This window comes from Hipposideros armiger, unplaced genomic scaffold, assembly GCF_001890085.2.
Source record: "Hipposideros armiger isolate ML-2016 unplaced genomic scaffold, ASM189008v1 scaffold_103, whole genome shotgun sequence".
In the NCBI taxonomy this organism is placed as follows: domain Eukaryota; kingdom Metazoa; phylum Chordata; class Mammalia; order Chiroptera; family Hipposideridae; genus Hipposideros; species Hipposideros armiger.
In genome coordinates, this window is record NW_017731453.1 from 361168 (window position 1) to 373941 (window position 12774).

General features: G+C 38.8%; 1 protein-coding gene across 1 annotated transcript in view; it reads left to right on the forward strand.

Moving 5' to 3' along the window:
* Positions 1-2339: 2339 nt before the first annotated feature.
* The window catches only part of LOC109384842 (putative MAGE domain-containing protein MAGEA13P), a 73304-nt gene continuing 62869 nt past the window's right edge, over positions 2340-12774 (forward strand). Inside the window, exon 1 of the mRNA XM_019646488.1 lies at positions 2340-2353. The gene's annotated coding sequence lies outside the window, so the exon portion shown is untranslated. The remainder of the gene's footprint in view (positions 2354-12774) is intronic.

Here is a 12774-nt window from a genome sequence, read left to right on the forward strand (position 1 = left end):
AGCTAGGAACCCCGGGCCTCTCCAATGCATCTCCTGCACTATCACTACTAAATAAAAATAAGTGATACTACAGGGCATGTTGGAAGGCAGCACAGAAGCCAACTTTACATTTTAAAGGAGATTCGAGATGTCCCCCACCCCAACACGCCAGCCTGATACAGTAATACCTTGGTTTGCGAGCACAATTCATTCCTGGAACAAACCACTCATATTGCAAGACATCACTCGTTTACAACGTTAAAATGTACTTGGTTTGCGAGCATAATTTGTTCCGGAAACAAACTACTCGTATTGCAAGACATTGCTCATTTACCAAGTTAAAATGTATTAGAAATGTTTGCCCATCTTGTGGAGCACTCGCAAACCAAGTTACTCGCAATCCAAGGTTTTGCTGTAGTTTTCTTATCCGAGAGAAAAGACCTTTGCGTCCAGGAGAAAAAAGAAGCCACAAGAGGTTCATTTGCTCATTCAGGGATTCAAATAGCATAACCCAGTGGGGCTTTTGGCCTTACTTGCTATCAGATAGAATTCTCCAGAAAGAATTGTCAGGCAGTCAACTAAACTTTTCCTTGATCTATAATTCCAGAAAGCAAAACTAGTCTGGCATTGACTTGTGCTTGCTCAGCCTCTCAATCAATCGTAAGCTCCCAAGGCCAAAAGCAAGAAGTAATGGGCATCTGAGTTAGTAGGAACAACCACCCTGCTCCAGCCTTGGGGAAACCCTTCCTAATTTGTCAGTGGGACTGAGGGGCTCTTTAAAGGAAAATCATCTGAATAGGCAGAAGCAGAGATGGCCCGACCAGCCGTATAAGGCACTCATTTGTCCAGGAGATGCTCATAAGTCACTGATCCAATCACTGAACCCTCCATCCCTGTCCAGCATGATATAATCACTCTTTGGACCAGTAAATAATGAAGGTTGTGTCTTTTCCACACTCTTTTAAAAAAAGCTTTCCATGAATATTTACTGATGACGACAAAGGCACTTGTACATGAATTTACTGGTCAGTATATGCATAGGATTATGGTTTTATTTTTAAGTGCATTCAGAATTTTCTTCACATTATGAAAATTTCAGACATACAGTAATATGAAAAGCATAATATCATGAACACCTGTGTTCCCAGGACCAAGGTAAAGAATAAAGCATTACCAAAAAAAAAAAATCAAACCCATAGTAACAGATAGTAGAATGGTGGTTACCAGAGCCTCCAGTGGAGGGAAGTGGAGATATTGATGAAATAGTACAAACTTTCAGCTATAAGAAGAATAAGTTCTGGAAACCTTATTTACAGCATGGTCACTATAGTTAGTCATAATATATTTTTTACTTGAAATTTGCTAAGAGAGTAGATCTCAAGGGTTCTTATCATGCACACACACACAATAGTAACTGTGAGAGGTGATGGTTATGTTATTTAGTTTGTGGTAATTATTTCAAAATGTATACATATATCAAAATATCACATTGTATACCTCAAATATATGTAACTTTTTTGTCAAAAATAAAGCATAAAGCATTACAAATTCAATGAAATCTCCCTGAACCTCCTTGAAATTACACTCCTTGCCCTCTTTCAACATTCCCCTTTCCCAGTGCTGTCCACTATCCTGAATTTCGTATTTATCACTCACATACATGTCTTAGTTTATTAATATGTAATTAACATATTTATTAATATGTAAGAGTCCTAAATTATACATATATATTATATATTTACATAACATGTAAAATGTAACTTTATGCAATTTGTTTTCACTATGCAATGTTTTTAAGATGCATACATGTTGATACTGCTCTAATTCATTGACTTCCACTGATGAAAACATTCTATTGTATGACTATATCATAACTCATATGTTATTGTATTATAATTACTTGCTTTCTCATTAGACTCTTAGGATTCATGAGAGTATGGTGTGTCTCATTTATATTCATCACTAAATCCCAAATTCCTAGCACCGGTCTCGGTAAATACTAGACACTCAATAAACTCTTGTTAACTGTTTAACATAAATGTTGACTCTGCTCCTTTAGCTCATATGCCCTAGAGGCACAGTTCGGAATAGCTACATGAGTGAGTTCTAGCCAATGGAATGTGAGCCAAAATGAGGTGTGCCACGTTAAGGCCTGCACTGTAAAAAAAACAAACAAAGAAACAAACAAAACAAAACACTTTATCCATTCCTCTCTGCTCTTTTGCCCTTCTAGGTGGACGGAATGGAGATGACACCTAGGGAAACCCTGAAAGCCAGAAATTCAATATGGCAGAACCTCCATTAGCCAGAGACCCCCAATGACTGTGCAGAAGAGGGCAGCCCTCTGAGCTCTTCACCCAGACTGTACTTTTACGTGAGTAAAAGTTGTGCGTGAGCCATTCTACATGCAGATCATTTGTTATAACCACCAGCCTATTCTAAAGAGTCAAAAATTCTGTATAAATTCACCTCTGAGCTGCGATTGAGCTATTAGTTTCGCGTTCCTTATATATACCATTTTCATTGTTGCTATTTTCTGAGATTCTAACATTTTTGTTGTGATTTGTTCTGTGCATCAAGCTGTTGGGTAGAGGATTTAAAATTTTTATTGCATTTACATTTTCCGGAGGGGATAAATATACGCCTTTTTAGTTTTATAATCAACGACGAGTATTATTATTCAGATATAATGATCAGAACATGCTGTCTGCCCTGCTTCTAATGATTTGGAATGTATTAATTTTTCTTTATGGTCAGTGTAGTGAATGCTTTCTGTGTATTGGAATAGGAGGTAGGGTTTCAGTTTTCAGGGTGTAGCGTTCAACATACATCAATTAGCTGTACTTTATGTTCGGTAATTCAGTCAATTTTCCTTATCGTGGAAGATAGTATTTTCCAAAGATGACCACAGGGATGATGCCCATCCCCCATGCGGTTCTGCAATGAGACTTGCCACTCTCCCATCAAAAGGAGCCTTCTTCTCCACCCCCTTAAATCTTGACAAATCCTGTGATTGTTTTGACCAATGAAATCATGCAGAAATGGCCCTGTGCCAGTTCCCGGCACAGCACATAACGGACCTGGCAGCTTCTGCCTCCTGCCTCTTGGACGCCAGACAGCAGTAGGAAGTGTGACTAACCTGTGAATGACATGCTGTGACAAAGCCCTAGACCATGGGGAGAGACTGACAGCTCCCAGCTTTTCCAGCCACCCCAGCCCAGGAACCAGACATATCAGTGAAGACACCTTCCTTTGATTCTATCCATGGCATCTGATGGCACCCTACTGAGAACCGTTCACCTCAGCTCAGTCAACACGAAGAACTGTCAGAAATAATAAATTATTTTCCCACCTCGAAGTCATCAGGTATCTTGTCGTGCAGCAAAAGATACATCGTTTTGTTTGTTTACATGACATTTCAAGGGCAAAAGAAGTAAATTAAAGGATATCTCTATGATCTATTTATTGCATGCTCTGTTTTAAGTGATCAAGCCACAGTGGACCCCCTCTCACCTCAAAGTGGGTACAAGTGTCAAGATCGGTGACACCACACATGCACCAAAAGGGTTTGAAATGATTTATCACTCGCATCATAAGGCTTTCCAGAGACAGCGGGTGGCTCCCAAGGAGGTCTGCAAATGGCTTGATAGGGCGGGAAAAGGAGAGTGGATAGAAGGTGGGCTGGAGTGGGAGTTTTCCCTGTGTGGGCCAGGGCTCGCGTGGCTGGAACTTCCCACCAGCACTAAAGGAGGTAAGACTTCCTTATCACCTTGCAGAAGGCGAAAGAGGAGTAGTGGGGCTTGAATGCTGTCAGCAGTTCAACAACAACAATGGAGTCAGACTCTTGATCATACCTGTTGGTAGTACAGTGTACATTTTGATGCTATGTTATTTGGTATGTAAAATTCATAGCTGAAAACATGCATTGTTCATTGTTCATTTTCTCATTATGAAGTGCCCTTCATTGTGTTGTTTAATACTTTTGACTGGGATAGCAATATCATAACCTATTCTTATTTTGATTCAGCCACCATTTATGTAGAGTGAAATGCACAGATCTTAAGTGTCGATGTGATTTATTATTTATTTATTATTATTATTTAATTAATATATATGTCCATGTAACCACCAGCACACAGAGCATTTCTAGCACCCCAAAATATTTCCTTTTACCCCTTCCAGTCAATTCCCATCCCTGTTGTCCGTAACTGTTCTCATTTTTGTCCCCATGGATTACTTTTCACTGTTCTTAAATAGCATATAAATGGAACCATACAATCTGTACTCCTTTGTGTCTGTATTATTTCACACAGCATGATTTTTTAAAGCATTTTTGTTAAGAACTATTTCAAACATATTAAAAAGTTGCAAGAGTTTCAATATGAAAACCCATATACCACCCCAACTAGAGTCTACCATTAACCTTTTACTCCACTGGCTTTCTCACATGTCTATGGATCGATACATCTTAGATTTTGATACATATCAAAATTAGTTGCATGTATTATTATAATACAACCTAAACACTTCAGCATGCATATCTTTAACTGTAGTTTAAAATGCCTTTATAGTTGCTTTTTTCCTTTAGTGGTAAATTTTACATATAATGCATAAATATTATGAGTACTATTTGTTGAATTTTGATGAATACATACATCGGTGTAGTCACAGCTTTTAAAGTATAGAATATTACCATCATTCCAGAAAGTTTTCTTATGCCTGTTTTCAGTTAAGCCTCACCTTTACTTGGAATTTCTGAATACTGCTTGTGCTATATCCAACAAAATTTTGGTAAACCCTATTTTAGAATAGCTTTAGATTTACGGATGCATACAACAAATTTTGATAGGTAACTTTTTACCATTTACTTAAAAACATTTTCTCGTTTTACTTTTGATTGCAAAAGACCTTATGTGCTGTGCTTCATGGAGGCAGATGTATTTTTCCTCTACTTCAGTATTTTATAAACCGATGGTTCAGATCCCATTAGTAGACCATAAAATAAATGTAATGGCCTGTAATAAGCCAGCATTTAAAAAGCTAAATGATATGTCCCAAATAGCAGAATGTAAACATATAAGAAAATTAACTGTTGTTTTGTTACATTTTTGTTTCAATTGTGTATGTGTGTGACTATGTGGGGGGTGTGTGTGTGTGTGTGTGTGTGTGTGTGTGTGTAGGTTCATGTATGCACATGCATTTGTGCATATATGCTGGGTTTTGATAAACACAGTATCTCTTCCTATAAAGTTGCAGTGAAAAATACTGAGAAACACCGCTATTGAAAATTGGATTTCATGTAGAATAATATGATTACATTTACATTTTAGAAATACAACTCTGGCAGCAGTTTGTCGGATTGATTATAGGTGGGCAAAAGTACATGCGAGAACAGTTAGAAACATATTATAATCATCCAGACAACAGATGGTTTTAGCGTAAGGGTTTAGAAAGAAAAGGAGAAATGTACCACATAAAGGGACTTTGTCATTGATTGAAATCGGAATTGAGTGAGAAGCCTCGGTGACTCACATATTTCTTGGATGGCTGCATAATGCCATTATTCAGATTAGAAAATAACAAAGAAGGAGCACATTTGCAAGGAAAAACATCCGTATTAGATTGTGGCTGTATTTAGTGCAAGATTTCTGTCTTTGTCTGTTTGGGCTGCTATACCAAAAATACGATAAACTGGGTGTCCTATAAACAACAAAATTTTATTTCTCACAGTTCTGGAGGCTGGAAAATTCAAAAACAAGGTGCCAGCAGATTTGGTGCCTGGTGAGGGCCATCTTTTTGCTGTGCCCTCACATGGTAGAAGGGATTAGGGAGCTCTCTGGAGCCTCTTTTATAAAGGCTGGAATCCCTTTCATGAGGGCCCCACCCTCATGACCGCATCACCTCCCAAAGGCCCCACCTCCAATACCATCACGTTGGGATTAGGTTTCAACGTATGAATTTTTGGGGTCACAAACATTCAGTTTATGACTGAAGGATATGTAGACATTTGCCTATATCATGCCAAGAGAGCTATCTGGGCCAGAAATAGAGATTTGCAAGATATCAAACCATAAGTTATTAAAGCTTGTGAGTAGCTGACATTGTCCAAAGAGTGACTATTATAAGACCAGAGACCTTAGGTTAGAACGCCTTGGAATATCAGTATTTAAGATGTAGGAAACAGAAGAGAGATCAAAATAAGGGACTTGGTTTGAACTATGATAAAAGCAAAGGAGTAAGTTCTGTAGGCTAAGAATATTTCACATAAAAAGAGAGTCGTTGAGTGCCAAATGCTACAAAGAAATCAAATAAAACAGAATTGAATTTAGCAACTAGGAATTGGTGACTTTGGCAAAAGCAGTTTCATTCAATTTTGACAATATCATGATGTTGAAAGCTCTGGCGTTCTGGCAAATGTTTAGCTCTCACAAAAAGTCTGGTATCCATACATACATGTATTTTTAATACGTTTTAATTATATTAAGGATTGTGCAGCGTGCAATTTACAAATACTGATAAAATAGAGAATATTCTTTTTTTGTATCTTATTGTGAATTCTATATAGTCAAATTATTCTCACAGGATGCATTTGTTGATTTTTGCCAAACTCCTGTATTTAGGCCATAATTGATCGATTAGCGTAGTTCTGATATTAACATTGGTTGGTATTTTTATTTATGTTAAGAAGTAAGATGAAAGTGAAACATCAAAGGTGAATATCAAAACTTCACTCATTTTGTCAAGGACGTGAGTGAATTTTTGTACCATTGGATGATAGATTTTGAATATTGGAAAATAGTCTCTTATTTCTGCTATTCACAACATAATGGCTACAAGACAAGAACACTTTTATGTTCAATCTGCATTAAAACTTTCTCTATTGCTTTATTAGATCGAGAAAAGCACCAGAACAGTAAACCAAGCTCTGGTTTGTAGAATTTACTGAATTTCATGGCATAAATATGGCTGATTTCAAGCTACCAACATGACACCACTATGGCTGATTTCAAGCTACCACATGACGTCACTGAATAGGGAGCCTGAAATAGATACACAGTGGTGCTTCATTGTATATTATTTCACCATACAGATACAATAGTACTAATAACCTCAAGGACACAGATAATAGTTAAATGTAGTAAAGGAATGAGGAAGTGATGACTTTTGAGTATTTATTACCTTTCCAAAATACAATTTATTTGATTATAGGTTTATACAATTTATTTCTTAATAATGGCTGAAAAATACCTGAAAATTTAACCATTGGCCCTTGTACTCCAGTAGTACAGGTCAGCACCAGCGAGCCACTGGTTGGAAGAAAAGGAGAACAGTCCTAGATATGAATCATGGCTATGGTCTACCATTGAACCCAGCAAATGTGATTTTGATCAAGTGATTTTACTCTCTGGAGACTCTACTTCCTTGTCTTAAAATTAAGGATCCTAATATTTATTTTTCATGTTATTAAGATCACTAGAGTTAATGAATACAGCTCATGCATGATAGGCCTCCAGTACGTAGAAATCTTTTTCATTCTTTTCATGACTGCTGCTTAAGGACTGGTGATCAAAGTCCCATGGGAATTTTTGCTGTTGCTGTTCAATTATTTTTTAACTATCCCATATGATCTCTTTTGACTTGGAAGAGCCCAGTTGATCTGCAGGCTGTCTTCTTTCTTTCTAACTGCATTGCCAACAAAGTTTCTAATACTTTAAGAGTCTTTTCAAAATTAACTGTAAATTCCCATGCTGCCTAACTAGTTAGGCATTTCCTTCTTTGAATTCCTAACAGAAGAGTCGATGGGGAAGGATGATGCAATTTCAGGAAGATCCGAGCAGTGCCATCTTATTAGGTGATGATTGATGGGAAGTAATATACCCACCAATTATTCACATAGGCCTGGGGCATGGGGAAACGGAGGAGATTCAACTACTCTAAGTCTCTAAACAAAAGCGAGCCTGTTCTCTAAAATAATCATCTTTCCCCTTCTCAGTTCTTTTCATTCTTTCCCACAGATGTGATAGCCTTGACATCATCCAGAAATGGTTACATATACTGAGAATTTGAATGTCAGATGAATGGCCTTGAATACTGCTTTTGAGCTTCCTACTTCATTTAATCTATTTATAAGTTCTATTTTGCAAAGGAAAAATCTATTACCTTCTGAAGTCATATTAATAACTACTTATCTGTGTGTTTGCGTGGCATTATAACTAATAGTTTAAGACTACTTCATTTGCCTTAGTATTTGTGAGATCAAAATAAAGCTACAGAGCAGTCTAGATTACTTAGCAAGTGAAAAAGAAATCTATAACATTTAACAAACTGGTTATATTTTACCCCTTAAAATTATTTTTGTTGAAATAACTTCATAAACAAAAAAAGTTAGGTGTCCAATTCTCTGCCACGTATCATTTTTATTTTCAACACACAATTTAAAGTTCATGTGGCTAATGGAAATGAAAGATGAACACAGATGCTTTATATGGAAATCATTTTAGCTCATTAAAAAACCCTTTAAGCCTATGAAAATAATCATGAGTTTCCAAATAAGATCATTATAATGATATTTTAGCTAGGTTTAAAGACCACAGTCATGTAAGAAAAATTAATATGCGAAAGAGCCTATTGATAAAAATGTGATAATGCTAAGAAAAGTGATTGCCCAATTGAAGGACTTACACAATAAATTATCAGAGCTATTATTCAGAATTTTTTTTCTTTACTCTCTCCTTCTAGTCCCATGGGAGGATTGCATTCCATGGCCCCATCGTGGTTGGGTGAACGTATGTGGCTAGTTTGCAACAATGGGTTGTAAGCTGACGTGCCATGCTACTTCTGGGCCAGGCTTTTTAAATACCAGTGTGAGATTTCTCTCTCTCTCTCTCTCTCTCTCTCTCTCTCTCTCTCTCTCTCTCTCTCTCTCTCTCACACTTTCCCTTTCCCTCCCTCTCCCTTTCCTTCTCCCTCCCCCTCTCTTCCCTCTCTCCCTCTCTCTTTCAATCACGCCTACTCAATGAAACCACAATAAAAGCCCCAATAACAGCCTTGATACCAGAGCTTGGCTGAGCTTCCCTGGTTAACACTACTATGTGCTGAGAGGATGGTCTGTCTTAACTCCACAGGGAAAAGGCTATAGATAGAAGCTTCACATGTGGGACACTCCCAGACCTGGCTCTGTGTGTCCATTTTGCTATAATAAAACTGTGATATTAAGTGTAGCACTCGCCTGAATTCTGTGAGTTGTTCTAGTGAATTCTTGAAACGAAGGCGATAGTGTGAAGCCCCCGATATTGAGCTAGTTGGTCAGAAGTGTGAGTGGCCCTGGAACCCCCAAGCTGCTGGCTGATGTCTGAAGTGAGGGTAGATGTGCAGTTGAAGGGCTTAACTTGTGAAGTTTGGCCTAACTGGGTGGTTAGCATCAGAAATCATTGCACTGAGTGACTAAGCTGAGTAGAGCTTTCCTGTTGATCCACAAGAGAGTTCTAGAATGTGGAAGAAATAGAGCTTTGTTGCTTTACACAACTGAGGTGTCAGAGTTCTGTACTATTTTGCATGTCTCAGCTTACATGGATGATGCAGAAACATTTGACAGAAAATAGGGCTAGACCAATGCAGTTGTCACCACTTCATACAATGACAAACTCATGGCGAGGCCTCGGAGATCGTCTGCCTATCCCGTCCTCACTACTTGAAACACCGCTGCAATATCTCTGCCAAGTGGCTATCCAACCTCTTCTTAAAATGAAAATTAGAATTGCTCCAGTTCTCCTGAGGCACCTCCTTCTTTTAATGGGAAGTCTTTAATAGTATTGGGTCGTCGGAAACGTCATGATGCATTTTGGCATAGAAAACGTAGAAAAAATACGTCATGATTTTTCCGACGACCCAATAGAAAATCCCATTTTTACTTTAAGGCAAATCTGCCCTGCAATTCCTGCCACAGGTCCCCATTCTGTCCTTGCACACCATGGAAGCAAGTGTAATCCCTTAACAGTTCACAGATACAATGGCAATAAAGGGACCTACACCATGTCTCTTCTTCATGTCAAAGTTTTCAAGTTCATGTTGATAATCTTCACATGGCATTGTTTAAGGTCACTTTACCATCTGGTTAGCCTCTTTTAAACACAGTCTAGCTTGACTAGGAGGTCTGACAAAAAGTTCAGGAACTTGTTGCAACGATGTTGCTAACCTTTTTCGATATCAGAGAGATTATTCATTATGAATTTGTACCAACTGGACAAACAGTGAACCACGTTTACTCTTTGGAAGTGCTGAAAAGGCTGCATGAAAAAGTTACGACTTGAACTTTTCGCCAACAATTCATGGCTCTTGCATCACGACAATGCACCAGCTCACACGGCACTGTCTGTGAGGGAGTTTTTAGCCAGTAAACAAATAACTGTATTGGAACACCCTCCCTACTCACCTGATCTGGCCCCCAACGACTTCTTTCTTTACCTGAAGATAAAGGAAATACTGAAAGGAACACATCTTGATGCATTCAGGACATTAAGGGTAATATGATGACAGCTCTGGTGGCCATTCCAGAAAAAGAGTTCCAAAATTGCTTCAAAGGGTGATCTAGGCACTGGCATCAGTGCATAGCTTCCCAAGGGGGATACTTCAAAGGTGACAGTGGTTATATTCAGCACTGAGGTATGTAGCAGTCTTTCTAGGATGAGTTCGCAAACCTAATTGTCAGACGTCATATTCCCCTCCTGGAATGCAGCGCCTAGAACTGAATGTAGTCAGACCATAGAGAAGTGGATGGATCCCTCATCCCAGGTTTTTGTTGGCCATTTCATAGAGTTCATATATTTTATGTGGACAGACATTCAAAATCCCAGCCGTTTTCATATGTACTGCTCTTAAATCATGTTTGAAACATTATTCCTTTACCTGTTCTTTTAACTCATAACTTAAAAGAAATAGCAAAGACTTAAGGTTGAGAGATGTAGTTTCAAATCGCTACTTTTGCACTTATTAACTGTGTGGCTTTGGAAGTTATCCCGCCGCCTTGAACTTGAGTTCATATATGTTAAATAGCGTTAATAATTTTTACCTTATGAAGATGTGTTGAGGTCACATGTAGAGTAATCCTGTGCCAGAAAAAACTCATAACAAGTGATAATTAAAAACAGTAAGATCAATTCAAAATACCAAATCAGAAGCATGGGAATGAAGAAGTAGCCTCAAATATGAAAACTGTAGAGGTTAACTTGTTCGTTGGGTTTGAGTTTCAAAATTCGGCCCAGTAGTTCAGAAAACCAAAGCAAAAGGAGATAAACCTAGGCACAGCAGCAACAACAACACCTTGCGTAACCCTCATTATTATTGCAAAGCAGAAAATTCATCAGTTTGTAAGGAAAACCAACTTGTGTGTGTGTGAAACCAAATTCTAAGATAATCTTGCATTTGAGGTTTTATTCAGAGGCCATCAAGAGACGGAGGGACCATTTTCTCTGTACCAAATGTCATAATAAGTAACACGAAGTAAACACTTAGTAAATGTATTATGGCTAGGTGGTCTGTTAAATACATTATATATGCATTGTCACATGCACTAGTCACAGAAACCCCATGCATAGGCATTCATAGCGCCTAAATGTTACTGATGAGAAAGGCGACACTTGGAGAGGATCCTCAGTCTCCATCTGACGCAGCTCCCTGTCTTTTTATTTCTCTGCTGTACTGCCTATCTGATGGCTATTAAATCTAGTTATCTCTGTATCTCAAATCCATGGGAGCAAACCTGCTTTTTCACTGGCCTTTCTTCTTTGTTGTCAATTTCTAACTCTATAGCGTGCCCAAAAGTGGGTTTTGCCAGCCTGGTTCCAACACTGTGTGTTTTCGGCGGAATCAGAACCACGTGGGCCATTTTTTTTCTCTGTGTCTTTCTCTACTGCTTTGTCCACATCCTACACCCAAATGCTGGCCATTTTGCCAATGCCCATCCTAGGGACTCTCTGCTTCTGTTCTTATGCCCTATCCCTGGGCTTTCATAATTGCCTCTATATTCCTTGAATTCTGGGGGATAGCCTTCCTTTTCTCCTAGGCGCCCATTTTTCATTTCTAACTATGTTCCATGTGGAGGACTCACAGGCCCAGCAAACCAATATGTCCAGAGCACCTGCAAACTTTCACTCAGCTTTCTCCCAGCCCGCTTCCTCTTTCTGCATTCTGTATTGCAGTGATTGGCCATTACCAAAAAGTCTTCCATTATGTCTCACTGGGCTATTTAAAAGCTTCCTAAACCATGCTAATTCTGTTTATAGCTCCTTCCTCAAAATATTCAAAGACTCCCAATTGCTAACATGATAAAATTAAAACTCTTTAGCGTGGTACTTAAGACTCTCAAAAATTTCAGCCCAAACCACCCTTCCAATCTTGTGTTCTATTTGTGTCCTTCCCACACTCCATGTTTCCAGCCCAACTTGTTTAGTTATCATACTCCATCAACCTTCTACCTAGCCCCCTCTCTGCTTTTGCTAATATTGGAATAGCTAACTGAGGTTCTTCTCGTGTCCAACTGTGGATAGCCCAAATCTTACCATTGTCCCAGGCCGGGCTCAAATCCTGAACACTGTTTTGTATTCATGCTGATCCAGCCACAGATGTAGGTTAAGAGGCATTCCTGGGCCGGCCGAGTGGCGCGATGGTTAAGAACTCGCTTGGGATGCCAGAGGGCCCCGGTTCGGATCCCACATATGAGGACCAGTGACACTGCCCTCCACAGCTAAGATACTGAACAACAGCTCAACCTGGAGCTGGGCTGCCATGAGTCGCCGG